Source organism: Canis aureus, chromosome 24 (genome assembly GCF_053574225.1).
Source record: "Canis aureus isolate CA01 chromosome 24, VMU_Caureus_v.1.0, whole genome shotgun sequence".
Taxonomy (NCBI): Eukaryota; Metazoa; Chordata; class Mammalia; order Carnivora; family Canidae; genus Canis; species Canis aureus.
This window is the reverse complement of record NC_135634.1, coordinates 44,831,608-44,856,789: the sequence shown is the minus strand read 5'-3', so window position 1 is coordinate 44,856,789 and position 25,182 is coordinate 44,831,608. Positions and strand designations below refer to the sequence as shown.

Below are 25,182 nucleotides of genomic sequence, written 5' to 3'. Positions count from 1 at the left end.
TGTAATAACTGTGGCAAGCACCAACCCCACGAAATGACACACAGAAAAAAAGGGCAAAGATTCTCTTTCGTGGTACCTGAGTGGTTCAGTTGGTTAGGCAGTCAACTCTTGATTTCTGCTCAAGTCACAATCTCAGGGTCTTGGGATAGAACCCCAAGTTGGGCTCCATGCTCAGCGGGGAGTCTGCTTGGTATTCTCTCTCCCTCTCCCTCCATCCCTCCCCGCATTTGCACACACTCACACTCTCTCACAAGTGAATAATCTTTAAAAGAAAGAGAAAGAAAGAACAAAAAGAAGGACAAAGGAAAGAAAGAAGAAAGAAAGAAAGAAGAAAGAAAGAAAGAAAGAAAGAAAGAAAGAAAGAAAGAAAGAAAGAAAAGAAAAGAAAGAAAGAAGAAAAGAAAAGAAAGGCAAAAATTCTATTTATGTCCAGGGAAAATGGCATCATGACAGGAAGCAGAGTGGCTATGATGGGCAGAAAATCAGTAAGCAGATTTTCTAGAAAAAGGCTATAGAAGATTGTGCTGATGCTTGAATGTGTTGAGCCCACCTGCAGATCTAAGAGAATGCTGGCTATTAAGAGATGCAAACATTTTGAACTGGGAAGAGATAAGAGAAAGGAAAACTAATACAGTTCTAAATTTCATATTTTGTCATATTACGAAAACAATAAAATCTTGAGGTATGTTCACTTCAATCAAGACAATGGGACAACTGGGTATTTAGAGAAAAATAGTTAGGTCCTATTACTACACATTAAAAAATAAGACTGCAGTTGGCTTAAAGTGATAAATGTTAGAAGTAAAATTATAAATATATTAAGAGAAAATATAGGGGGAAAATTGCTTAAAATAAATGGGTAAAGAAAGTCTTCTTAGTCAAGACAAAAAAAAAAAACACAGACACCATAGAGAAAAAGACTCAAATTTTAAAAATTAAAAACTTCTGGGCGGCCCTGGTAGCTCAGCGGTTTAGCACCGCCTTCAGCCCAGGGTGTGATCCTGGAGACTGGGGATCGAGTCCCACGTCGGGCTCCCTGCATGGAGCCTGCTTCTTCCTCTGCCTGTGTCTCTGCCTCTCTCTCTCTGTGTCTCTCGTGAACAAATAAATAAAATCTTTAAAAACAAAAACAAAACAGCTTTTTAAAAAATAAATAATTAATTAATTAATTAAAAACTTCTGTACACCAAAAGAAGCCATAAATAAAGACAAAACAACAGACTGAAAGAAAATATCAGCAACACATAAGAATTCAAGGATTTAGGGGAGCCTGAGTGGCTCAGTCAGTTAAGCGTCTGCCTTCAGCTCAGGTCATGATCTCAGGGTCCTGGGATCAAGCCCCACATCAGGCTCCCTGCTCAGTGGGGAGCCTGCTTCTCCTCTGCTTGTGCGCTCGCTCTCTCTCTCTATCACTCACTCTCTCAAATAAATATTTTTTTAAAAAGATAGGAACAGTCACAAAAAGAAATATTCAAACTTAATTGGCCAGTCTTGGGCGTAGGTATGGCATTATTCTTCTTGCAGTCAGAATAAAGAACCCCAAAACCATACCTATTTGAGGAATGGGGAGTGTCCAAGCTGCCCAAGGTAAAGTAGAAGGGGAAAGAGGAAAAATAAGACACCTTCAAGGACTTGTGCCCACTCAGTGAAGTATGGCTCTGAGAGATGAGTTCTGGAGTACATGGAGATGGAATGCCTTAAAGGAAACAATTTTATTTGCAACCAGTCAGAAAGCACTAACTTCTTTTTTCTTTTTAGCGCTAACTTTTTTTAATTTCTAAAATGCAGAAACATGAATCTTATTCTTTATGAGATCAGTGAGGAAAATTATTAAGAAATAAATTTATGCTCCTAAGTACAAGCAGGCCAGGATTAATTATTGGCAAAATGTGACCAAAGCAGACACACCTAATGTTCTAGGGAGAAGCAAATCATTGAAAAATATCTACATTGTGATTCCATTCTACAAATTTCAAAAACAAGCAAGATTAAATAACAGTTTAAGGATACAAATGATGTGGTTCAAGTATAAAGAAAATATAAAACTCAAGTTACCTCTGAAAGGGAAAAGAAAGTACGGATTACAAACAAGAATGTAGATCTTCAAAGGCAATGATAAATTTTTCCTACACTGGATAATCAACTAATTGTCCTATTATTCTGTATACCTTACACATATTTATCACACATTATTTTATAACTTCTCAGTATTTGATAAAAGACCATAATTGAAAAACAATGTGGGATTAATTGACTATGTTGTACACTTGAAACTAATGTCACATTGTGTGTCAACTATACTCAACTAAAAAATAAAACAACACTGTATAGATTGCATGTAAAGGCATATATATAGTCTTTTAATTCTAGATTCAATGTTTGTCACTGAAAATCTGCTTGGTTCTGTCATGTCCAAGTAGACACCTGTTAGGAGTTAGCAAAATCCTTGATTTTCATCTTTTCTTCTGAAGTTGCATTAACAAGAAGATCCGTGGGGGTAGGAAGAGTTTACAACAAAGGGCAATGCACTCTTTGATCAAATTCACTGAGAACCACTAGCAATCACTTCAGGGAGCACTAGCAAAGAGGGTACTTGCCAGAACTCAAGAGTAAAAAGGTTTGCATAAGAAAATTAAAAGCAATGCAGGAAGAATGATGCAATTTGAACAGTAATATATTTTTCCATTAATTAGTTTTTAACTGATGAAAATTCAATGAAACCCTGGTTGAAACTTCAGCTCTCCATTGAGATACTGCACGAAAATGAGAGTGAGTCCAGTTGAGCACTTGCAGTGTCAGAGCCAATTCTGCATGTAGTGGGTGGTTGCGAGTTCAACGACAGTACCACATGTACTCCTCCCTACCAGCCAGCAGTAAAAAAGTCCCAGAGAACCAGGCCTGGGCTCTGCCCACAACACTATCTTCTGAGCATTCCTTTCATTAGAACAGTACAAGATTACACAATGACCCTTAAGTTGAAACAGGATTCTGGATGCCTAAGGAAGTGGGATACTTTTTGCGTATGGTAAGCTGACTGCTGAGACAATCAATAAATGAATTAGCATAAAGTATGCTGACTTCTTTGGAAGGAATTTTATGAACACAAGATTTAAGACTTCTTATATAATAAACAACGCAACCACAAGAAGTAAAAGTAGTAGTTGTTGTTTAATTTTCATCAATTAAAAAGTAGAACTAAGAGTACTACAGTAAGAAAATGTTATTAATCAATCAATAAACCTGTGACTTACGCACAAGACTGTATTAAGTGATGAAAAGAAATTTTAAAAGACACTGTCCCTGTGTCAGAAGCATGCAGTAGTTGGAGACAAGATAATAATAAAAAGTGGTGGTAAAGGCAGACATCAAAAATACTCCACAATTCTGTCCACTCTCCCTAGTCATCTGCTTTCCATATTCATACCTAGTTCAGCTAAACACATGCCCCAACCCTCCAAACCCACATACTGCAATGCACTTCTTCTCTCCTCCTCAAATGCTTCACCCTCATTAGAACAACCTGAGAAACTTACCTGTCCTTCAGGTTTCATCCCAAAAGCTTTCTGCATCCTTAGAAGTCTTTTTTTTTTTTTTAACATTTTATTTATTTATTCATGAGAGACAGAGGGAGAGAGAGAGGCAGAGACACAGGCAGAGGGAGAAGCGGGCTCCACACAGGGAGCCCGATGTGGGACTCGATCCCAGGTCCCCAGGATCTCGCCCTGGGCAGGTGCTAAACCGCTGAGCCACCCAGGCTGCCCCTTAGAAGTCTTTTTAATCTACATACTCCCTTATGATCTTGTGCAATTCTTCTCTATGGTTCCCTCCCTACTATTTTTAGTTCTATATTTGTTTTATCCCTCCTATTGAGACAGGAATAACAGAAAGAAGTTGTGAAAAACCTAGATTTAAATCTAAATGTTAACTGTCCAACACTGACTAAACCAAACTACCTTTCATAAGCCTATTTCCAAATATACAAAATAAAGAAATTATTAAATACCTTGCATTACTTCATTTAATAGAGTGTGTGAGAGAGAAAAGAGAAACACAAAGACAAATAATATAGAAATGTATGGGGGAAATAAAGGACAGGAAAGTCATAGTTAATAGAACTGTATTTCACATGTTCAAAAAGAGGAAAGGGTTGAATGGGCTAAGAGGTGTCAAAGGTATTGGGGCACCTGGGTAGCACAGTCAGTTTCAGTTCAGATAGTGATTTCAGAGTCTAGAGATAAAGACTATGATGCCTGAAATGAAAAATACACCCAAATGGGATTAACATCAGATCAGACATACTGAAGAAAAAATTAATAAACTGGAATATATAACAATAGGAATTATCCAAAATGAAAAGCAAAGAAAAAAGACCAAGAAATTAGGAGAGCATCGGTGAGCTGGGGGATAACTTCAAGCGACCTACTCTATGCACAACTGAAATCTGCAAAGGAGGGAGGGGAAGGGGAGAAAGAAAAAAACATTTGAGAAAGTAACAGCCCAAAGTTTTCCAAATTTGATAGAAACTATAACACAAATCCAAGAAGTTCAATGACACGAATCATATACACAAAAAAGAAAACAATACTAAGACACAAATTTGATAGAAACTATAACACAAATCCAAGAAGTTCAATGACACAAATCACATACACAAAAAAGAAAACAATACTAAGACACATAAAATTATAAAAACAGCAGAGAAAAAAAGACACATTAAGTATAGCAAAACAGAGATAAGGATATCAGATCTCCTGTCAGACATAAGCAAGGAAGAGGACAGTGAATCAAAATCCTTATAACACTGGTGGGGGAAAAAAACTGTCAATCTAGAATTCTTTATGTAGCAAATATATCTTTCAAAAACAAAGGCAAGGGGCACCTGGTGGCAGTTGGTTAAGCATCCAACTCTTGCTTCCAGCTCAGGTCATGATCTGAGTCATGAGATCGAGCTCACGTCAGCTCCATGCTTAGTGCAGAGTCGGCTTGAGATTCTATCTCTCCTTCTCCCTCCACCCCTCCCCCTGTGCACACGTTTGCTCTCTCTCAGATAAATAAAACCTTTTTTAAAATTTTTACTTATTTATTCATAGAGACAGAGAGAGAGAGAGAGAGAGAGAGAGAGAGGCAGAGACACAGGCAGGCTCCATACAAGGAGCCCGACGTGGGACTCGATCCTGGGTCTCCAGGATCATGCCCTGGGCTGAAGGCAGTGCTAAACCGCTAAGCCACCCAGGCTGCCCAAAACCTTTTTTTAAAAAAAAGGCAAGATACAAACTTTTCCAGACATGTGAAAACTGAAATAATCATTACCAGCAAATCTGCATTGCCAGACGTCAAAGGAAGTCCTTAAGACAGAAAGAAAATAACAGATTGAAACTATTTCAGAAAATTAAAGAAAAAGGAATACTTCCCAACTCATCCAAGGTGCCACCATTACTTTGATACCATAACAAAAACAAAGATATTACAAGAAGAAACATCCCAACCAATGCCTGTCACAACCATATATATATAATTTTAGGAAATCAATTCCAACAATATAAAAAAAAAAAGAGTAATACATCAGGACTAAATAGGGTTTATTTCAAAAATGCAATGTTAGTTCTAATATTTGAAAATCAATGTATTTCACCATATTAAACTAAAAATGAAAAATCATCTCAGTAGACTCAGAGAAAGCACTTGTCAAAATCCAACTTTATGGGCAGCCCCGGTGGCGCAGCAGTTTAGCGCCGCCTGCAGCCTGGGGTGTAATCCTGGAGATCCAGGATCGAGTCCCACATCGGGCTCCTTGCATGGAGCCTGCTTTTCCCTCTGCCTGTGTCTCTGCCTGTGTCTCTGTCTCTCTGTGTCTCTCATGAGTAAATAAATAAAATCTTTAAAACAAAAAAACTTTCCTTTAAAAAAAAAGATTTTAAAAAAATCCAACTTTATTTCTGAAAAAAAGCAAACTAGGAAGCAAAGTTCCTCGCTTACAAAGAGCATATATAAAAAGTCTACAGCTATCATCACACTTAATGGTGAAAGACTGAGCACTTTCTTCCTAAGATCAGAACAAGACAAATAGGTCTACTCTCACCACTTCTATTTAACACTGTACTGGGAATTAAATCCAGCACAATAAGAAAAAAAAAACCCAAAGATTAGAAAGGAAGAAGTAAAACTGTATTCACAAATGACAATAATCTTCATATAAAAAATCCAATGGAATCTATTAAAAAAGCCAATGGAATAAGTGAGCATACCCTACTTGATAGAAAAGATCAATTTACAAAAATTAATCATTTCTATATAGTAGCAACAGTCAAAAACACAAATTTGAAAAACCGTTTCAATAACATCAAAAAATACAAAATACACTATGTTGTACACCTGAAATAATGTATATTGTATGTCATCTGTACTTCAATTTAAAAAATGTTAGAAAATATATATGAAATATGTAAGGATAACCATGACAAAAGATGTACAAGATTTACCAAATGAAAACTACAAAATATTGCTGAGAAAAATAAAAGAAAATCTAAATAAATGGAGACTACAGCATATTCATAGGTTGGAAGACACATCACCACTAAGATAGTAATTCTTGGGACACCTGGTGGCTCAGGTGGTTAAACGTCTGACTTTTGGTTTTGGCTCAGGTCCTGATTTCATGGGTCATGGGATCCAGCCCCAAGATGGGACTCCAAGCTGAGCAGGAATCTGCTTGGATATTTTCCCCATCTACCCCTTCCCCTCCTTCTGTGTGTGCTCACTCTCTCTCTCTCTAAAATAAGTAAATAAATCTTTTTTTTTTTTTTAAGATGGTAATGTTCCTCAAACTGACCTAAATACAATACGATCTCAAATTCTCAAGCAGACTTTTGGAAAAGCTGACAAGCTAATTCTAAAATTAATATAGAAATGAAAAAGACAGGCAGCCCGGGTGGCTCAGCGGTTTGGAGCCTGCCTTTGGCCAGGGGCGCGATCCTGGAGTCCCGGGATTGAGTCCCACATCAGACTCCCGGCGTGGAGCCTGCTTCTGCCTCCTCCTGTGTCTCTGCCTCTCTCTCTGTGTGTCTATCGTGAATAGATAAATAAATAAATCTTTAAAAAAATAAATAAATAGGGATCCCTGGGTGGCACAGCGGTTTGGCGCCTGCCTTTGGCCCAGGGCTCGATCCTGGAGACCCGGGATTGAATCCCACTTTGGGCTCCCGGTGCATGGAGCCTGCTTCTCCCTCTGCCTGTGTCTCTGCCTCTCTCTCTCTCTGTGACTATCATAAATAAATTTAAAAAAAATTTTTTTAAATAATAAATAAATAAATAAATAAATAAATAAATAAATGTAAATATGTACTGCCTGTAATATGTCAACTATTCCACAGCACATCAGCTTTTTAAAAATATAGTCAACCAGTAATTAATAATCCTTCAAATAAATACAAACTGGACCCGAATTCATTCACATAAAACTATTCCCTGTTAATACTGTGCAGTTTAGTCATAAAATTCATAGGGCATCCTTACTTCTAAACTATTAAGAAAGACTGATTTAAACTGGCAAAATTCAGTAAATCGTAAAGAAAACAAATGTCTTATTGGAGCAAAAGAGCTCTAAACAACTCAAGTATTGTTTCATTTAAAAAACTTACAAGGACTAAAAAGAATAACAAATTATGTAAATTGTTGCTTTTACTCTAAGTAGGACTAAACAAAAATAACAATGTTTATTGTTATTTCCTCCCTAGTATCATAACTGCTGCTATAGTTTCATAATCAGTCCTTTAAAACAGATTAAAGCTGAGCAGGGCAAAGAGAAAGAAGCAACTGTTTCCCATGTGGAGAAATGCTCTCTAAATGAGAAGTTAAAGAGAAATGTCTGGGGCCTTTCCCGGAATCCCTTAGCACCTAGACAATCACTGCAAACATCTTTTCCTCATCAAAGCCTAATGGGAGTTAGAAACAATCCAATTTCATTAAAGGAAACCTGCCGAGGAACCTAAAGAGCAGAGTTCCTCAATTAGCATATGACTTTCTGCCTCCTAGTTTGGGTACCCAAGCTCTCCAATCTACCAAATGCTCCAACAATATTTATTTTAAAGATTTTTTTTAACTTCCTACTATATCAGCCTACTTCATTACTTGTCCTTTTCCTTATAGTCCCTATAGTATTTATGTTGATATTCTCAGCCTAGCATTCACGCTGAAATCAGAACCTGATTTAGAGAAGTAACATGATGCAGTGCGTGGAAGGAATATGAGCTTTGGAATCAGACAGACATGGGTCCATATTTTGGTCCTAATACATATTGCCTTATAACTTAAGTAAACTCCCTGAGCCTCAATTTTCTCATCAGTAGAAGAGCCAAACCATCTTTCTCATCGGATAACAACTGGCATTAAATGACATAAGGCAAAAAAAAAAAAAAAATTAAATGACATAAGGCATGTGACTTATTTGACACATACGAGGGGAGGGGGCTCCATAAATAATAACCCCCTTCCTCTTCTTCACTTTCTAATTAGAAGGCATTTTCTGACGCAAGCTACCTCTATTAGCCCTTAGCAGCCAGGTGATTTCCATCCATGACATTTTCACTGTACTTTGTGCCACATTAAAGTCCTTCCCCGCCAATGTCTCTTTGCTGACATCCGTGCATCCCAGAAGCAGATGTACTGGGATTTAAGAAAGGAATCGAAAGTAGTTGGATGGTACTCCCATGTTCATAGCAGCATCATTCACAATAGCTAAAATGTGGAAGCAGCCCAAGTGTTCACCAACGGAGGAACAGATAGGCAAAATGTGGTATATACATATAAGGGAAAATTATTCAACCTTTAAAAAGAGGAAGTTCTGACTGATGCTAAGACATGGATGAACCTTAAGAATACTACACTAAATGGAATAAGCCAGTCCCAGAAAGATACTGTTTAATTCCACTTCTGAGATACTCAGAGGACCCAAAAATCATAGAGACAAAAGGTAGAATGGTGGTTGCCAGAAGCTGGGGAGAGGGAATACGAAGTTGAAGTTTAACGGGCACAGAGTTTCAATTTTACAAGATGAAAACCAGTTATGGAGATGGATGGTGGTGATGTTTGCACATTATGAATGTATTTAATACCACTGAACTATACACTTAAAAATGGTTAAGATGTGGGGCACCTGGGTGGCTCAGTGGTTGAGCATCTGCCTTCAGCTCAAGGTGATCCGCGGGTCCCAGGATCAAGTCCTGCATCTAGCTCCCTACAGGGAGCCTGCTTCTCCCTCTGCCTGTCTCTACCTCTCTCTCTCTATGTCTCTCATGAATAAATTAAATCTTAAAAAAAAAAAAGATTAAGATGTTAAATTTTACAATAAAAAAAAAAACACAGAAAAATAAGTTTCTTTTAACTAACAGTGAACTAAACCTGACCACTTTCCAGCCTCAATGTGAGTTGTCTCTCAGGCATCAAGTTCTTGCTATGGTTCCAAATAAAATGCTGTCTGAAAAGTCCTCATCAAATCCTTCTATGTCCCATAATGTGACACAAAGGAGCATCTTGTGCAGCTCCACCACCCTCCATCTAATAAAGACAACAAGAATTCTGGCCATCTCTCTGACATCGCCAGTAATGGCACAGATGGCTGGACCTCAAAGGGATCAATGGAGCTATTCCAGGCCCACTCACAGTCTGACTTATTTATGCATTAAGCATACTCCCCACATAAAACTTAAAAATTTTCTGAAGGTTCCAAAGGACGTTCTAAAAACTGGATTCTATAAGGCTGGTTCTACAACACTATAGGAATCCAAAGTCTAGGATAAATTGGGAAACTGCAAATAAAAGTTTACCAATCTCCCTCAAGAAAATGCTTTGTTATACTTTTTTGTACTTAAAATATTGAGCCATCTCAAAATCATTTCCAATCCAATGCCCAAAATCAACTGGTCTGAAGGCATTCTGAGGTGAGCACTATAAAATGTGCCACGAATATGACTCTTAAAAAACATTTACAGAGGGATGCCTGGGTGGCTCAGCAGTTGGGCGCCTGCCTTTGGCTCAGGTCGTGATGCCCAGATCCAGGATCGAGTCCCACGTCAGGCTCCCTGCGAGGAGCCTGCTTCTCCCTCTCCCTATGTCTCTGCCTCTCCTCCCAATCTGTGTCTCTCATGAATAAATAAGTAAATCTTTAAAAAAAAAATTTACAGCAATAAAACTCAAATGTACTAAAAGCTGGGGGTGGGTGACAGTAGAAACAGGGAGTTGTTCAACAGGTATAGAGTTTTAGTTTTGTAAAATAAAATTTTAAAAAACGGCCTAGTGTAAATATAGTTAACATCACTGTACACTTAAAAATGGTTAAGAGGGTAAGTTTTATGTGTTTTCATTACTACAATTAAAAAGAAACAATCACAGGGCACCTGGGTAGTGCAGTTGGTTAAGTGTTAAACATTAAGACTCTTGGTTTAGGCTCAGGTCGTGATCTCAGGATCCTCCAGCACTGCCTCCAGCTCCACACTCAGTGGAGTCTGCTTAAGACTCTCTCTCTCTCTGGCCCTCCCCCCAACACACACATACACACACTCTTGTTTCCTCTAGTAAATAAATAAATAAATCTTTAAAAGAAAGAGTCACAGAAGTTAGTGCCCTAGTGGTCATACTGATGAGAACATTTCAAATCAACTAACTTCTATTATCCAATACTAATCTCTAAAATTCCTTTTGTCCCAATTAAAAAAAAAAGTGGATATCTTGCTGGTAGAATATAAGCTTCTCCAACTACATTAAAGCTGTGGGAGTATGTTTAGGAAATAAGACGACAATATAAATACTAAGCAAGGTAGAAATACAAAGTAGACTATTTAAACCCAATCTGTGTACACCCCTATCCGCAATGCAGCCTAAGTCTCTAAGTAAAACTGTATAGAGGCTTCTCCTTACTCCAAAGATAAAGAAAAACTCAACCTGCTTATAAAGCCAAACACCCGCCTCTCCTGCCCCCTCTCCTGCCAGATTCTTCAACACTCTTTCTATTCTCTACATTGAGCTGTACCCTATATCCCCAGTCCTCCCCCAAGAACCCCACCATCTTTGCCCTTGCTGTTTGCTCTGACTGGAATACTCTTCCTTTCCTGTGCATCCTTCAGATCTTAGTTCAAATGTCATTCCTGTGACTTCCCTAAATCAAAAAGTGTCACTGTTGGAGTTTTACATTCATGTGATTATTTGGTATCGTCTGCTGAAGACAGGGGCCAGAGATGCATTCACTCTCCCCATTTCCAAGGCAAAACACGATGTACCCAATAAGCACTCATATATTTGTTGAACAAGTGAATAAATGGTCTCTACACCTGTAAGAAAGCAATGAAACATCGTTAAGGTTTCCTTAATGAATCACTTGAGGATGTCCAAAACAACTGAACCTAAAATCCCTACTCAACTCCTAAGGAAAAAAAAAAAAAAAAAGTCAATTCAGGTGTCTGTATAAATTTCTCTGGCCCTTCTATGTCACTAGGCAAATGCTGAGCATAAGGCTGATAAGTAAAACACACAAATACACACACATCATGGATAAAACAGAATTACTCCTTGCTGAGCAACTTGTTTTTTGTATTTCTTTATAAAATGCCTGCTACATGGGGGGCGGGGGGCACTCTGGAAATATCTGTCAAGTGAATAAAGAGCAACATTTCACAAGACTTTTAGGTATTTATGAATTAGTGACTAACTCTACTGAAAAAAATGAAGTGATTTGGGCGGCCCCGGTGGCCCAGCGGTTTTAGTGCAGCCTTTGGCCCAGGGCGTGATCCTGGAGTCCCGGGGTCGAGTCCCACGTTGGGCTCCCTGTACAGAGCCTGCTTCTCCCTCTGCCTGTCTCTGTCTCTGTCTCTCTCTCTGTCATAAATAAATAAATAAAACCTTTTTTAAAAAAAATGTGGTGATTCATATGAAAGTAAGACCATCACCGAACCAAAGGAGTGCATCTCTTAATCGGCAAAGTCCCCTGCTAGTAGCTATATTCATTTAGATCTTGTACTAAGAGTGGAAGAAATAGATACTGCAATCAAGTGACTGTAGAGCTTCAAATAAAAACTACAAAATGTCACTTGGAACTACTTCCCAAAATGCTTAAGAACATAAGAAACTCTTTAGAATTCCCAGTCTCCTCCAATACAAATACAAACTGTATTTATACTTCAGAGATAAAACCCATAAACATAATACAGAGAACTCCAGCCCACACTGACCTCTCCTCCCTCTGATTTTGCATTTAAACCATGCTGCTTTATAGTTTTCCCACTAATTTAATGAATACACTCTCTTGTTTTATATCCCTTCGCGTACGTGAAACACTGTGGGTGCTTATTAAATGCTTACTGAACTTACATGAAATTATATTGCATTGAATAATGGATTTTAGTATAGAAATTCCTGCCAAAAAAAAAAAAAAAAAAAACGAAATTCCTGCCAATGTCATTCCTGAAAACTGTTCACATGCCTCACCTTTAGCTCCATCATTAGATCAAATATAAAGCTGTTACCGGACAGTGTTCAAAGTTTATATTGTCTTCTTAGGACCACACCTACAAACTCAATTAAGGGAGGTTTTCTGGGTCAGGGGTATCTTTTCAAGTGTAAGTCAGAGATCCTAACAAACACCTGCCCTTACTTTCTTTGAAGTAGTGATTTCACTTGATATCCCCCCCCCCCCAAACTCAGTCCCGGGGAGAGTCCCTTCTGTAGGAAATTGGACGAGACAAAAATCTCAGCTGCCTAATCCCTAACCGCGCATCCCTTAAAACAGATGCGCATCCCTTAAAACCTAACCCTGCGGAAAAGGATCAGTTCAAGATGTTCAGTTACATCCGTCTCCACCACCAACAAAGCGGATAAGAGAACATCACTCTGGAAAGCGCAAAGTAGCAAACGTCAAGGATTCTTAGTTAAGCGGCTGCTGCTCGGGGCTCCTCGAACGCTCCATCCCACACATCCGTATCAGGACCCGTGAGGACGCGTCCACAGGTGACCGAGCCTCGGGAAGCGTCCTCTCGGCAGCAACAGGCTCTGTTTAATTCTGGTTTTCCCATCCGCGCCCCCAAGGGGAGGGGGCGGCAGGGGAGGGCCGGGGCCGGGGCGGGGGCCGAGGAGCGGGTGGGCCGGGGCGGGTCCGGTCGGCGGGGAGCTGGGGGCTCGCGGTGGGCAGGTGCGACGCCGGAGCCGGGCAGCGATGCCAGAGGCGGAGGGCGCACGCCCGCGGCCGCCGCCGCTGAGTGCCGCGGGCGCCCGGCAGCCCAGACCCAGGGCCGGTCCCGGGAAGGGGGTCGAGGTGGGGCGCGCGGGACGGGGGCGGGGAGGCCTCACCGTTGCTCGCGGGAGGCTGGCGCCGCGGCGGTCCCGCAGTTGCTAAGGAGAATGCTCTTCCGGGTCAGGGGCGCGGCGGGGCAGCGGCGACGGTGGCCGGCCGGGGCCAAGAGCGGCGCGCGCTGCTGCAGCGCGGCGGCGGCGGTGGTCGGCGGTCTCGCGGCTGCGCGGGGCGGGGCGGGGCCTGGCTGGGGGCTCGCGGGACTTTTGTGACCTCGCGTCGCGGGGGCAACGGGCTGTGGCCGGTCACTCTAGCCAGGCGACCTCTGAGAAAGCCTTCCCGCCGGCCCGCGGGCGCCTCGGTTCCCTGCTCCGGAGCCAGGCCGCTGCGGGGGATGCTGAGCTCGCCCGGCCCCGGCTCTCGCCTCGCTTCTCGGCCTCTTCCGTGGGACACGGTTTTACTAATTCCTTCTTTCGTTTACTAGGCACTCGGTTGTTGGGCACCTGCTGAATGAAGGCTCCGGGGCTGGGCTGGCCCTGCAGGTGCCGATGCTCCGGGGCTGGGCTGGCCCTGCAGGTGCAGATGCTCCGGGGCTGGGCTGGCCCTGCAGGTGCAGATGCTCCCGGGCTGGGCTGGCCCTGCAGACGCACAGAGGGGCGACCTGGGCGAGGTCCCTGCAGGATGCACCCAGACCGAGAGCCGGCAGGCGGACGGGTGCTGCTTCCCCAGGGGGATACGTACAGGCCGCGGGGTCCACCCAGACCCAGGGGCGGGGGGGCGGGTTAAGCTGATGGTGGAGACTGAAGGACGGGGAGGAGTGTTTCACGTAAGAAACCGCCTTCCAGGGAGGTCAGTGTGGCCTGCCCAGGGAAGTGTGTAGAGAAGAAAGGAGGGAGCCCAAGAAAACATCAAATTTGTAGGTGTGAACAAAGGAAAAGGAACCTCCAAAGAGCAAAGCAGGATGTTCGGTTGAAGGACTATTGAGAAGACTGCAGGAAACGAAAGAATTCCAGTAAGGACGTGGTCACCAATGTACGATGATGTGGCCATCACACGCCCAAGGATGACGATAAAAAATAAAAATAAAAAAATCAAAGTTTAGGAATAAGGTGTCAAAGTGGACAGTGGCTTGAATCTGCGTAGTGAAGGAGTCCACCACCATATGCTCCATATTAAAACAAGGGGAAGAGATACATTAAATTGTTCCTGAACGCATTAATGTTTTTGAAAGTATTTTGTAAACTCCAGGATTCCTCTACTAATACTTACTGATATCTCTACTAATTCTTTTTCTTTTTTTTTAAGATTTATTTATTTTAGTGAGAGAGAGCATGTGCAGGAGGAGCCGCAGAGGGAGAGAAACTCAGGCAGACTCTGCTAAGCCTGGAATCTGACACTGGGCTCAATTCCGTGACCCTGAAACCATGACCTGAGCTTGAAATCAAGAGTCAGACGCTTAAGAACTGAGCCAGCCAGGCTCTACTAATTCTTGAAGGTGGAAAATATTTTTTTTAATCTTGCATGTATGGTGCTTGCAACACATAAAGGCCTCAATTGATGTTTGCTTAAAGAATAAATGAATCCATGAGCCTATTTTTCTTTTAAGATTTATTTGAGAGAAAGAGGGAAAGAGAATGTGACCAAGGGAAGGGGCAGAGGGAAAGTGAGACTCCTCAAACAGACACATGTACATACAACACACACACACACACACACACACACCCTGAGCACAGAGCCTGACCTGGGTCTTGATCCCAGGACCCTGAGATAACAACCTCAGTCAAAATCAAGAGTCAGAAGCTTTACTAACTGAGCCACCCAGGCACTCTGAGCCTTTGGTTTTTTAATGTTCACACAGGTCAGAATCCTCAGCAAAACTGTGATGTAGGCAAAACTTGTCTATTCAAACTAGATGAGATGGAAGAAGCCCAGCAGGGGCAGGAGGCAGAGGATGGCAAAGCTACAGTGATTCAGTAGATGGGAGAGGGCCCATGGAGCTTTGGGTGGGAAGACCCAGAAAAGGAAAAGAATAAAGGATTAATGACATAACAGCTGGGGGTTCAGAGCCAGAAACGGGAGATAAAGCCAAAGAAACTAAAAATATTAGAAGCAGGAATAGATGAGCAAGGACAAGAGCAAAAGAAAGACAATTATTGTATGTAAGTTCAACAGGCATATCCCATTTGGGGACAAGCTGACAAAGTGTGGTGTCAGCCAATGTGAAGGCTACAGGGCTAAGTGGACATGTTCCCACATCATCTAAATAGAGTGAACTTTAGGCTTCCTCATGTGGACCAAAGGAAAACCACAACACTGTGGAGTGACTAGGGGTGAGAGTCTTGCCTCACAAGCATACCTCCAGTCCAGAAACAGTACATTCCCATTATATCAAGTATTACAATAAGCCCACCCAGAAGAGGAATATTCTCTCAGAGACTGTAAATCTATCCACAATGGATGTGACCAGCCATCTCTGGAATAAACCAAGAAATTCAAAATGTGTGGCTGAAAAGTTTGGAACACCCAAAATATCAGCCAAGGGAGCCTAGGAGTAACATGAGCAAGGCAGGACCAGAAAGTGGTTACAGGTTGATAAAAGGAAGCTAAATCAATTGTTCTGTGAACAGAAGGGACAAAATCAACTTGTAATATAGAAAAAAAAAAGAATCCCCAAATCTGTAAAGTATGATAAATTGTATCTCACATTCTCCTGGCAGCTGTGAATAGAGCATCAATTCTAAAGAACTGTGTTCTGTTGAAGGGCCAGGGTGATTCACTAGGCCCAACTTGGCTGCGGTTCCAGGAGATTTCAATGGTGCCTCAAGAGATGGAAACTTATCATTGCTATGAAGGGCATATTTTTAGAGAACTGTAGGGAGTTGGTGAACGCTGTACTTCCAAGGTGGTGTGGGCATGAAAGGTTCCAGATGATGAGCTTTATCTGACTTTGGCCTCTGGATAATGGATAGCCAATTAATAAAGCAAAGTGCTTTGAGGACTGCCCAGATTATAAACAGAGGACCAGGGTTACCATGCCCTGTTGGTATACACAGTGAGCCATCTGCTACCTCCAGAGGTAGCAGGGTGGGAGGGATTGTGTCTATCATGAAATTCAAGCTGTCCTCGGAGTTTAAGGATTATAGACAGCTATAGTGCCCCAGAGTGTTCCAGGTGCGGCCTGACCCTGACTCCTAACCACCACCACCCCTAACTTGGTCTCCTAAACTAACAACCCCTCCATCACAAAGGCAAACACCCAGACACCTAGGAGTCATCTATGACTCCTCCACTCTCCCCACCACCACCACCACACCCTCACCCTTACAGCCCAGTCCAAGAACAAGTCCAGTAGGTTGTCTCACTCCCCTACCCCCCCATCCTACTACCACTAATTACACTGAAAGGAGCAAATAACCAAGCAACTCAGGATCAGTAAGAAGTGTTAGGATCATCAAAAATGAAGCCAGGTGATAAAGTTACTGTGTGTGAGAGAAAACAGTATAATAACCAAACACCACAAGAACTTCAAGGAAATACAATGGAATAAATCCATTCAACAATAACATGTTTTGATTGTCTTTCACTTGTGAATTTCGCCTTTAAAGAAGTAAAAGATAACAAAAGGACTATTAAATATGTTGAAGAAAAACTAAGGTAGAATTGAATATATTCCAAGAACCAAAGTGAAGGCATGTTTGCTGCCAAGGGGTATGACTTTGGAAGGACCCAGTCAGCTGTGGGATGGAGTCAAGTGCCATGAGCCTCGTCTTGACCTGTGCAGGCTGACAGTGCTGCCAGCTGAGAGTGTTATGGGTGAGCAGAAAATATGTCTCATCATCACCTATCAATTGATCTTGGCCTCCTCACTTCCAGCAATTAGCCCCACCCAGACCACTATTTCCCACTTGCAATCCTTATCTGATTAGAGTCTGCTTTTGTTCTTGTCTCACTGTAAACTTAGTTTTCAAAAAGTACATTTTTCTCTTCCCTCTATCTTTATGGTATTATTTTTCACTTAGCTTTTTAAATGTAAATCCTTCTAGATTCTTCCCACTTTTTGCCTCATAACTCTTGGCCTTTACCTTAATTTCTCTTTTTACCTTCTAGTTCCTATTTTAAAAATCTCATCTTTTTGAATACTTCTAACTGTTCATATTATTTTATCAGGATCTATCAACATGTTATTCTTAATTTTTTAGATTCTTTTGTTGTTTTCTAGCTCTTTGCTCTTTTGTATCTTTTATTTTTTTATTTAATTTATGCTACTTTATGTATGAATTTTAGAAACTTCTCATTTACAATGTTATTCTGAAGACTATACTTTCAGGAATCATTTCTATAGTTTATTACAATGTTATTCTTTCTAAGTTTTTATTCCCACAACTTTAGTTTTAAATTTGTCTTAATTTTTATGCTCCTTCATCCTTCCATTTTGATTTCTTCCTCTGATTTTCCTTTTTTTCTAATTTTGAGCTCTCTCTTTTAATCACAGACATATCTCAGCAGCTATAAATAGAAACTAATAATTATTACGCTTTATTTTTTCTTAAAGATTTTATTTATTCGCTTGACAAAGAGAGAGCACTCAGGCGGGGGAACAGGCAGAAGGAGAGGGAGAAGCAGACTCCCTGCTGAGCAGGGAGCCCATAAGGAGCTCAATTCCAGGACCCTGAAATCATGACCTGAGCCGAAGGCAGATGCTTAACCAACTGAGCCACCCAGGCTCCCCAAGAAAAAAATAAAATAAATTAGAATTATGGGGTTCCTGGGTGGCTCAGTCAGTTAAGTCTCTAATTTGATTTCCCCTCAGGTCCTGATCCCAGGGTCCTGAGATCCAGCCTCCCCATCAGGCTGAGCACTCAGTGGGAAGTCTGCTTCTCTCCTCCATCTTCCTCTGCCCTCCCCCTGCGTGTTCTCTCCTCTCTCTCTCTCTCTCTGTATGTATATGTATCTGTGTGTGTATATATATATATATATATATATATATATATATATATATATCTTTCTCAAATAACTCTTTATTTTTTTAAAGATTGATTGATTGATTGATTGATTTATGAGAGAGAGAGGCAGAGACACAGGAGGAGGGAGAAGCAGGCTCCATGCCGGGAGCCTGATGCGGGACTCGATCCCGGGACTCCAGGATCGCGCCCTGGGCCAAAGGCAGGCGCTAAATCGCTGAACCACCCAGGGATTCCCTCAAATAACTCTTTAAAAAGAAAATAAAAGAGAAAGAATGACATTGAAACTTGTTAAACCCAGAATGTTTATGCCTTTGTTTTGTTGGACAATTCACTGCAGAGGCAGCTCTTTATACGACAGGATTTTACTTCTCTCCTGTACCTTGCACACCCTGCCAGATACCAGCCTCACATGAAGCTGGCAATTCCAGTACAGCAGCAATGCGTCATAGCACTTAGGATGAGGGCAATCAACCTGCTGGGTTCAAATCCAACTCCTTTGGTTACTCACTGTGTGACCTTAGGCAAATTACTCAACCTCTCCATTGAGGTTTCCCTACCTACAGCATGTGAATGATGATGGTTCCACCTTATAAGGTTGATGTGAAATGTAAATGACTCAATACATGTAAAGCACTTAAAACAGTGCCTGGCACAGAGTAAATATATTCATTAATATTATTTGATAAGAAGTTGTCCTAAACAGTGGTCAACCCTAGGAATGCAAAACAATGAGGTATCCTGTAGATGTTGGTCCTGACAGACACAGCTTTCTTTCTTCTTTTTGTAGCAGATGCTGTAGCCTACCAAACTTCTCTTTTGGCATGCTCTATTCCTAACAGAACCCCAATTTTTTCCAGATAACAACTCTCCCCCAAGGAGTCATGTGCTGGAGGGGAGGGATGGGTTTGCTCTGCATCTGTGTGCATGTTTAAGGTGGGTGAGGGACAATTTCAAGGAAAGGTGAGTCTGTTTCTCCCATTCCAGGGCCCAATGCTGAATTAGTCATTTCATTTTAGAAGTCTAAAGAGAAAACAGCTGATTGGCTAAGGCCAGCCTATGAATTAGGTTAGGGGTCCATGGGATCCAGTCAGCTAATCCAGAGAAACAGACTCAGTACAATTATGGCCATTTAGGTCTATACAGTCCTTAGCATCTCTGTGTCTATGTGTGTACCCTCAGACCCACTTATTGAGGGAAATGGGGGTGAATTTCAATTAAAAGTATATAGACAGGGAGAAGTGATCATCTTATGCAGTATATAGCCCATCTGTACATACCCTAGTCAGAAAAGCAAGAATATAAAGTATAATTTTCATAAAATATGATCATATTTCAAAATGTTTAACTGGAGTTAAAACTTTTCAGAATACCAAAAGCAAATCAAGAGGATATGACTAAAGAGGACTTAGAGAAGTTCTGAAAAGACAAAAGAAAAAAAATCTCAATCTATTTACAAGAAAGAAAAAGATTTTTTTTAAAGAAAAGTAGTTTTTAATTAGAACAAATACAGAGGAATGAGAACAGTCTGTTTTTTGTTGGATAAGTGAGAACATAGTAAAACACTAGGAAATTGTTCAAAAAATGGTGAGAACATCTCATCTCACTTAAATGAATCCAAACACACATCCTCCAATAGAAATCCTATATTAAGGTAAAGAGAAAACAAAGAATTTTATTAACTGAGAAAAATACAGAATAACACAATTACGACAATTATAAGATTACATGTAAATGGACTAAATTCTCCTATTTAAAAAACAGAAGCATAGACTGGATTAAAAAGACAAAATCCACACCTATGAATCTTTCTCAAAAAGTACCTTTAAAGAAAGAGGAGATAGAATAATTTAAGAGCCTGGCTCAGGTAAATCATGCTTGCATAAAAGCAACTATAGCGGGTCTCAGCTTGACTGATTAAGTTATGTTCATCCCAGGATTCCGGCATACCTGGGCATGCCCAGAACACCTGTGGCAGGACCCACTGTAGGTCTGTTTTCCTGAGAAGGCGGCATCCTAGGAAAGAATCCCTTCTTCAGGCAAGACCAAAGAGTAGCCCAAGGACAACAGGCCAGTATGATGCAGTGTAAGGATGGGGGGCTTTAGAGGAGGGTGTGCACACAACACAAGCTGTTTGGCCTAAAGCAGCCCTGCTCTGTAGCTTTTCAACACAACGGGGCACCAGCAGGGGAAGGGTGCTGTTGGAGCTTGTTGGTATAAACTCTCCACAATGATCCATTCATTGGCCCCAAACACAGGCTCTGCCCCAGCCCCACTGAGAGATCATGGGCAAGTCCCTGCACCTCGGGGGCCTCTATTTCTCCTACAGAAGGAGGTGATTGGAGGAACTGATCCAAGGAGGAAAAATTGGGAAACAGCTTTCCTAAGTGCACATTAAGCTTTCACAAAAAAAAAGTAATTGCAATTTTGAAGATAAAGATATTCACAGCAGATACACAAAGATTTTACACATGCTTTCTCAGAATTCCACACAATAAAATAAAAGAGAAAGCAAATACACTACCTATATGCACATGACCAGGCAAGAATGGAAGAAAGACTCTGACAGAATAAAGGAGTTAAAAAGACAACACCAAATCTGGGGACGTTACTTTAAAAACAAAGAAAAAAGATACCATTTGCACAGTTAAAGCTAGGTCGAGAAACTTTCGTCTCTTGTGGCTATGCTAATGGGAGGGAAAAAGGAAAAAATAATCAATAAATCTATACCTAAATTTTTTAAAGCTTTAGGTAACAAATTTCAAATGGAAAAGCAATAAATACGAAAGCAAATAAATTAGAAAATAAGATATCTGTTAAATATGCAAAACTGAGATAAGAAAGTAACTAATATAGTATTTGTGGACTATTAGGATAGCCAACTAACTACCCAAGAGGATATGAAAAAAATGAAATGCAAAAACTATAAAATGCAAAAAAGTTTCAATTATTAGGAAATATTATTCAAATATAAGTTTTAAACATTAAAGGAAATTAATAATTTTAAATACAAATTACACAAGAAAAAAACTCAGGTAAAAGGAAAAGATTAGTAAAAGGGAAAGTTTAAGGAAGAAACATGGAAAATCTATTGTAGAATGAATCAGTGAATCCTTTTTAATCAACTAGAGTTGATAATGTTATCACTAATACTTTCAGTATCAAATAAAAACCAAGTTCATTTCATGAGGCAAATGTGGTTGTTTTCCTCCTTCTTGTAAAGATAAAGACTATATAAGACTAAAGTTTCAGAAAAATTTACTTCATACACAATTTTACTTCTTTTGCACAATTATTTTCATTTTATTCTATTTTTCAGGACTAGTGTTATATACTCATGCTGCATAGTTGCAGAATGTGTAACTATTTTACCTCCTTTCATTTATAAATTGTATCTTAGTATGTTCAAACATTTATTTTAGAATTTTCTTTTATTCTCTTTGTTATATAAATTGTAAATGTTCATTAGAAATAACTTATATAATACATTTGATTATGAAGAAGCAACTAAGAATGTTTGCCCAATTCCACCATCCAGAGGCATAGATGGACAGACTTTGGATTTGAATTGGAATATTCTGTTTTGAAATTTTCAAAATATTTTATTTATTTGAGAGAATGAGAGAGAGAAAGCACAGGCGAGAGGGGAGAGGCAGAGGGAGAAACAGTTTCCCTCTAAAGGGAGCCTGATGCAGGACTCGATCCCAGGACCCTGAGATCATGACCTGGGACGAAGGCAGATGCTTAACCAAGTGAGCTACCCAGGCACCCCTACTTTTTTGAAATTTTTAAGATGAGATACACAGGTGATCCTTGAACAATGCAGGGTTGGGGCACTAATCCCCCAGGCAGTCGAAAATCTGCATATAACTTTTGGCTCCCTCAAAACTGTGAATGGCCTACTGTTAACTGGAAGCCTTCTTAATGACATAAACAGTCAAGTAACACATATTTTATATGTTATATGTTTTATATACTTCATTCTTACAATAAAGTGAGAGGTAAAAAGGTGTTTAAGAAAATCATAAAATATATTTATAATACATACAGTGATGTATTTATCAAAAAAAATCTGAAAAAATCTGTATATAAGGTGACACACACAGTTCAAACCTATGTTGTTCAAGGGTCAACTATATCATTCAAATAACATCTAATTCATTTTAAAGTGTACAGATCAGTGGTTTATGGTATAGTCACAATGTTTTCCAATCATCACCACAATCAATACAGAACATTTCATCACACTGAAAAGAAACCCCATACCCATTACCTGTCATTTCTCTCACCTCCCAGACCTCAGAAACTACCAATTTTCTGTCTCTATGGATTTCCTTGTTCTGGACATTTCATATAAGAGGAATGTTGCTTGGTCCCTTGTGACTAGCTTCTTTTGCTTAGCATGTTTTCAAGGTTCATCCATGTTGTAACATAAATCAGTACCTTGTTCCTTTTTATGGATAAATAATATTCTACTATATGTCCACATTTTGTCTGTTCATCAGTTGATAAATATTTGGGGTGTTTTCACTTTTGGGCCGTTATGAATAATGCTGCTATGAACATTCAAGTACAAGTTTTTGTATAAACACATGTTTTCCATTCTTTGGGATATACATATATATTCCCCCAAATATATATAAATATATAGAGAGAGAGATGTGGAATTGCTGAGTCATATGGGTCATCAGGTTATGTGGTAACTACATCATTTAGATTCCTACCAGCAATGTATGAGGGTCCAAATTTCTCCACAACCTTGATGTCATTTGTTATTTCCTTTTTTTCCTTATTACAGCCATTCTAGTAAAGTGTTATCTCATAGAGTAAAGTGATATCTTGTCATTTTAATTTGTATTTCCCTAATAGCTAGTGATGGTGAGCATCTTTTCATATGCTTATTGACCTTTTTAATATGGTTTTGGAGAAATGTCTGTTCAAGTCTGTCATCCTTTTTTTTAATTGGCTTGCCTTTTTATCACCGACACGACATTCAACACAACAGGGCACAACGGGGAAAGCAACATTTTCTTCTGAAGATATTGTTTTTTCATGACTTTAACCAATTCTCTATCAAAGCCTTCAATTTAACTAATTTGTAAAGTCTTTTATTAATGCGTAATTGTCACTCTTTTCTGGGATTATTGCTATAAACAATTTCCTGCCCATTTTGCCTCACTTGTTTTTAGTGTACAAGAATGGAACAGGAGTCAGGGCATCATGCTGGGCTTAGAATATTTATTTTGAAGAAACATGAAAACTGAAGCCAAGCTGATTTTCGATCCTTTGAAAGCAACCTCATTCTTCGTGGGAGATAGTAGAACCTGTTATTTGAGTTATTTATTTTGAAAAGCATATGTTAACTAACTAGAATTTAAATAAAAACTTTTATAAAGGGGAAAGGGGGATCCCTGGGTGGTTTAGTAGTTTGGTGCCGCCTTCAGCCCAGGGCCTGATCCTGGAGTCCCAGAATCAAGTCCCACATCGGGCTCCCTGCATGGAGCCTGCTTCTCTCTCTGTATCTCACATGAATAAATAAATAAAATCTTACAAATAAATAAATAGCAAGAAAATTACTCAGTGCAAAATTCAAAAGGTACCCAAGGGTAGCCAGTGAAAAAGTGCTCCCCATCTCTGTCCGGTAGCACCCAGTCCCCCTTCTGTGACCAGTTTCCTTAATCCCAACCCCCATCATTCATGCAATCGACATTTTCATGGCGCCTGCTCTGTGTGTCTGCTCATCTTACCACTGGCTCAAGCCTGTTCCCTTATCTCATGCATCATCAAGAGGAAATAAACATAAGGGACCCACTGGAGCCCTGGTTCCCATGAACACCACAGTGAACAAACCAAAGGTCACCTCTCTTCAAGAGTTCTGCTCAATCCTACATCTCAGGTAGGCTCTGTGGTTCTCCTTGCCTTTCCCCCTTCCGATCGGGCCATTTCTCTTTGCTGCCAAGCTGGAATCCTCCATCACTTCCCCCCACTGCAAGGAGGCCCATACACGGGGCCAACCCTGTGGTCAGCCAGGAGGTGGAAGCCTGGGGCTTCCCACTGCCTCAGACGGTCCCCAAGAATGCTTAACCAAATCCTCAAACTGCATGTTCACCAGAATTATCTTGTCAGATGCAGCAAAAATAGTTAAACTTTTGCTCCCAGGTTGCGGACGGCAAGTGTTCCGCCATGGGGAAGAAAGTTAAGATAAACAATGAACTCATTCACCTTATTCAGGTGTCATTATTTTTGTTCATCTTGAAACACAATAGTCCCTGAACTCTGAAAATACTGGCCAACATCTCCACCAGCAATGCCATCTGTCTGCGGAGGAGAGCAAGTTTTCAGGCAGGTAATAACTATATCCAAACACATATTTCTTTTTTCTTTTTTTTTATTGTTTTACTTTAATTCCACTGTAGTTAACATACAGTGTTATGTTAGTTTCATGTACAAGATAGTGATTCAATGGTTCTATACATTGCTCAGTGCTCATTAAGGGAAGTGGCCTCTTAATCCCATCACCTGTTTCACCCATCCTCTCTCCTCACCTCCTCTCAGGTAACCATCAGTTTGTGCTGTATAGTCAAAAGTCTGAGTTTTTTTGTTTGTCTATTTTCATCTTTGTTCATTTTTGTTTCTTAAATTCCACATGAGTGAGAGACCATTTGGTACGTGTCTTTCTCTGACTTATTTCACTTAGCATTATATGCTCTAGCTCCATCCATGTCATTGGGAATGGCAAGATTTCATTCTTTCTAATGGCTGAATAATATCCGCTTGTATATATATACATCCATTCATCTATGGATGGATACTTGGGCTGCTTCCATAATTTGGCTATTGTAAATAATGCTGTAATAAGCCTAAGGGTACAGGTATCCCTTTGAATTAGTGTTTTCATATTCTTTACATAATACCCAGTAGTGTGACTACTAGATCATAGAGTATTCT

The 25,182-nt window shown here is 40.2% G+C and overlaps 1 protein-coding gene and 1 long non-coding RNA gene across 11 annotated transcripts in view; one reads left to right on the top strand and one right to left on the bottom strand.

Annotated features, from left to right (window-relative positions):
• The window catches only part of DIS3L2 (DIS3 like 3'-5' exoribonuclease 2), a 346,721-nt gene extending 333,237 nt beyond the window's left edge, over nucleotides 1-13,484 (bottom strand). For 7 of the 9 annotated variants that reach the window (XR_013363376.1, XR_013363377.1, XM_077869235.1 and 4 more), the window contains exon 1: nucleotides 13,333-13,484. The gene's annotated coding sequence lies outside the window, so the exon portion shown is untranslated. The remainder of the gene's footprint in view (nucleotides 1-13,332) is intronic. The other 2 variants (XM_077869232.1, XM_077869233.1) reach the window with 2 other exon arrangements.
• A 20-nt stretch (nucleotides 13,485-13,504) lies between these two features.
• On the top strand, nucleotides 13,505-14,866 carry LOC144296224 (uncharacterized). Of its 2 annotated transcripts, XR_013363382.1 has the most exons (3): nucleotides 13,505-13,727; nucleotides 14,194-14,285; nucleotides 14,579-14,866. It is a non-coding gene; the product is annotated as an uncharacterized LOC144296224 (long non-coding RNA). The 2 variants fall into 2 exon arrangements; XR_013363381.1 differs by lacking the exon at nucleotides 13,505-13,727 and having other exon boundaries at nucleotides 13,994-14,285.
• The last annotated feature ends 10,316 nt before the right edge of the window (nucleotides 14,867-25,182 follow it).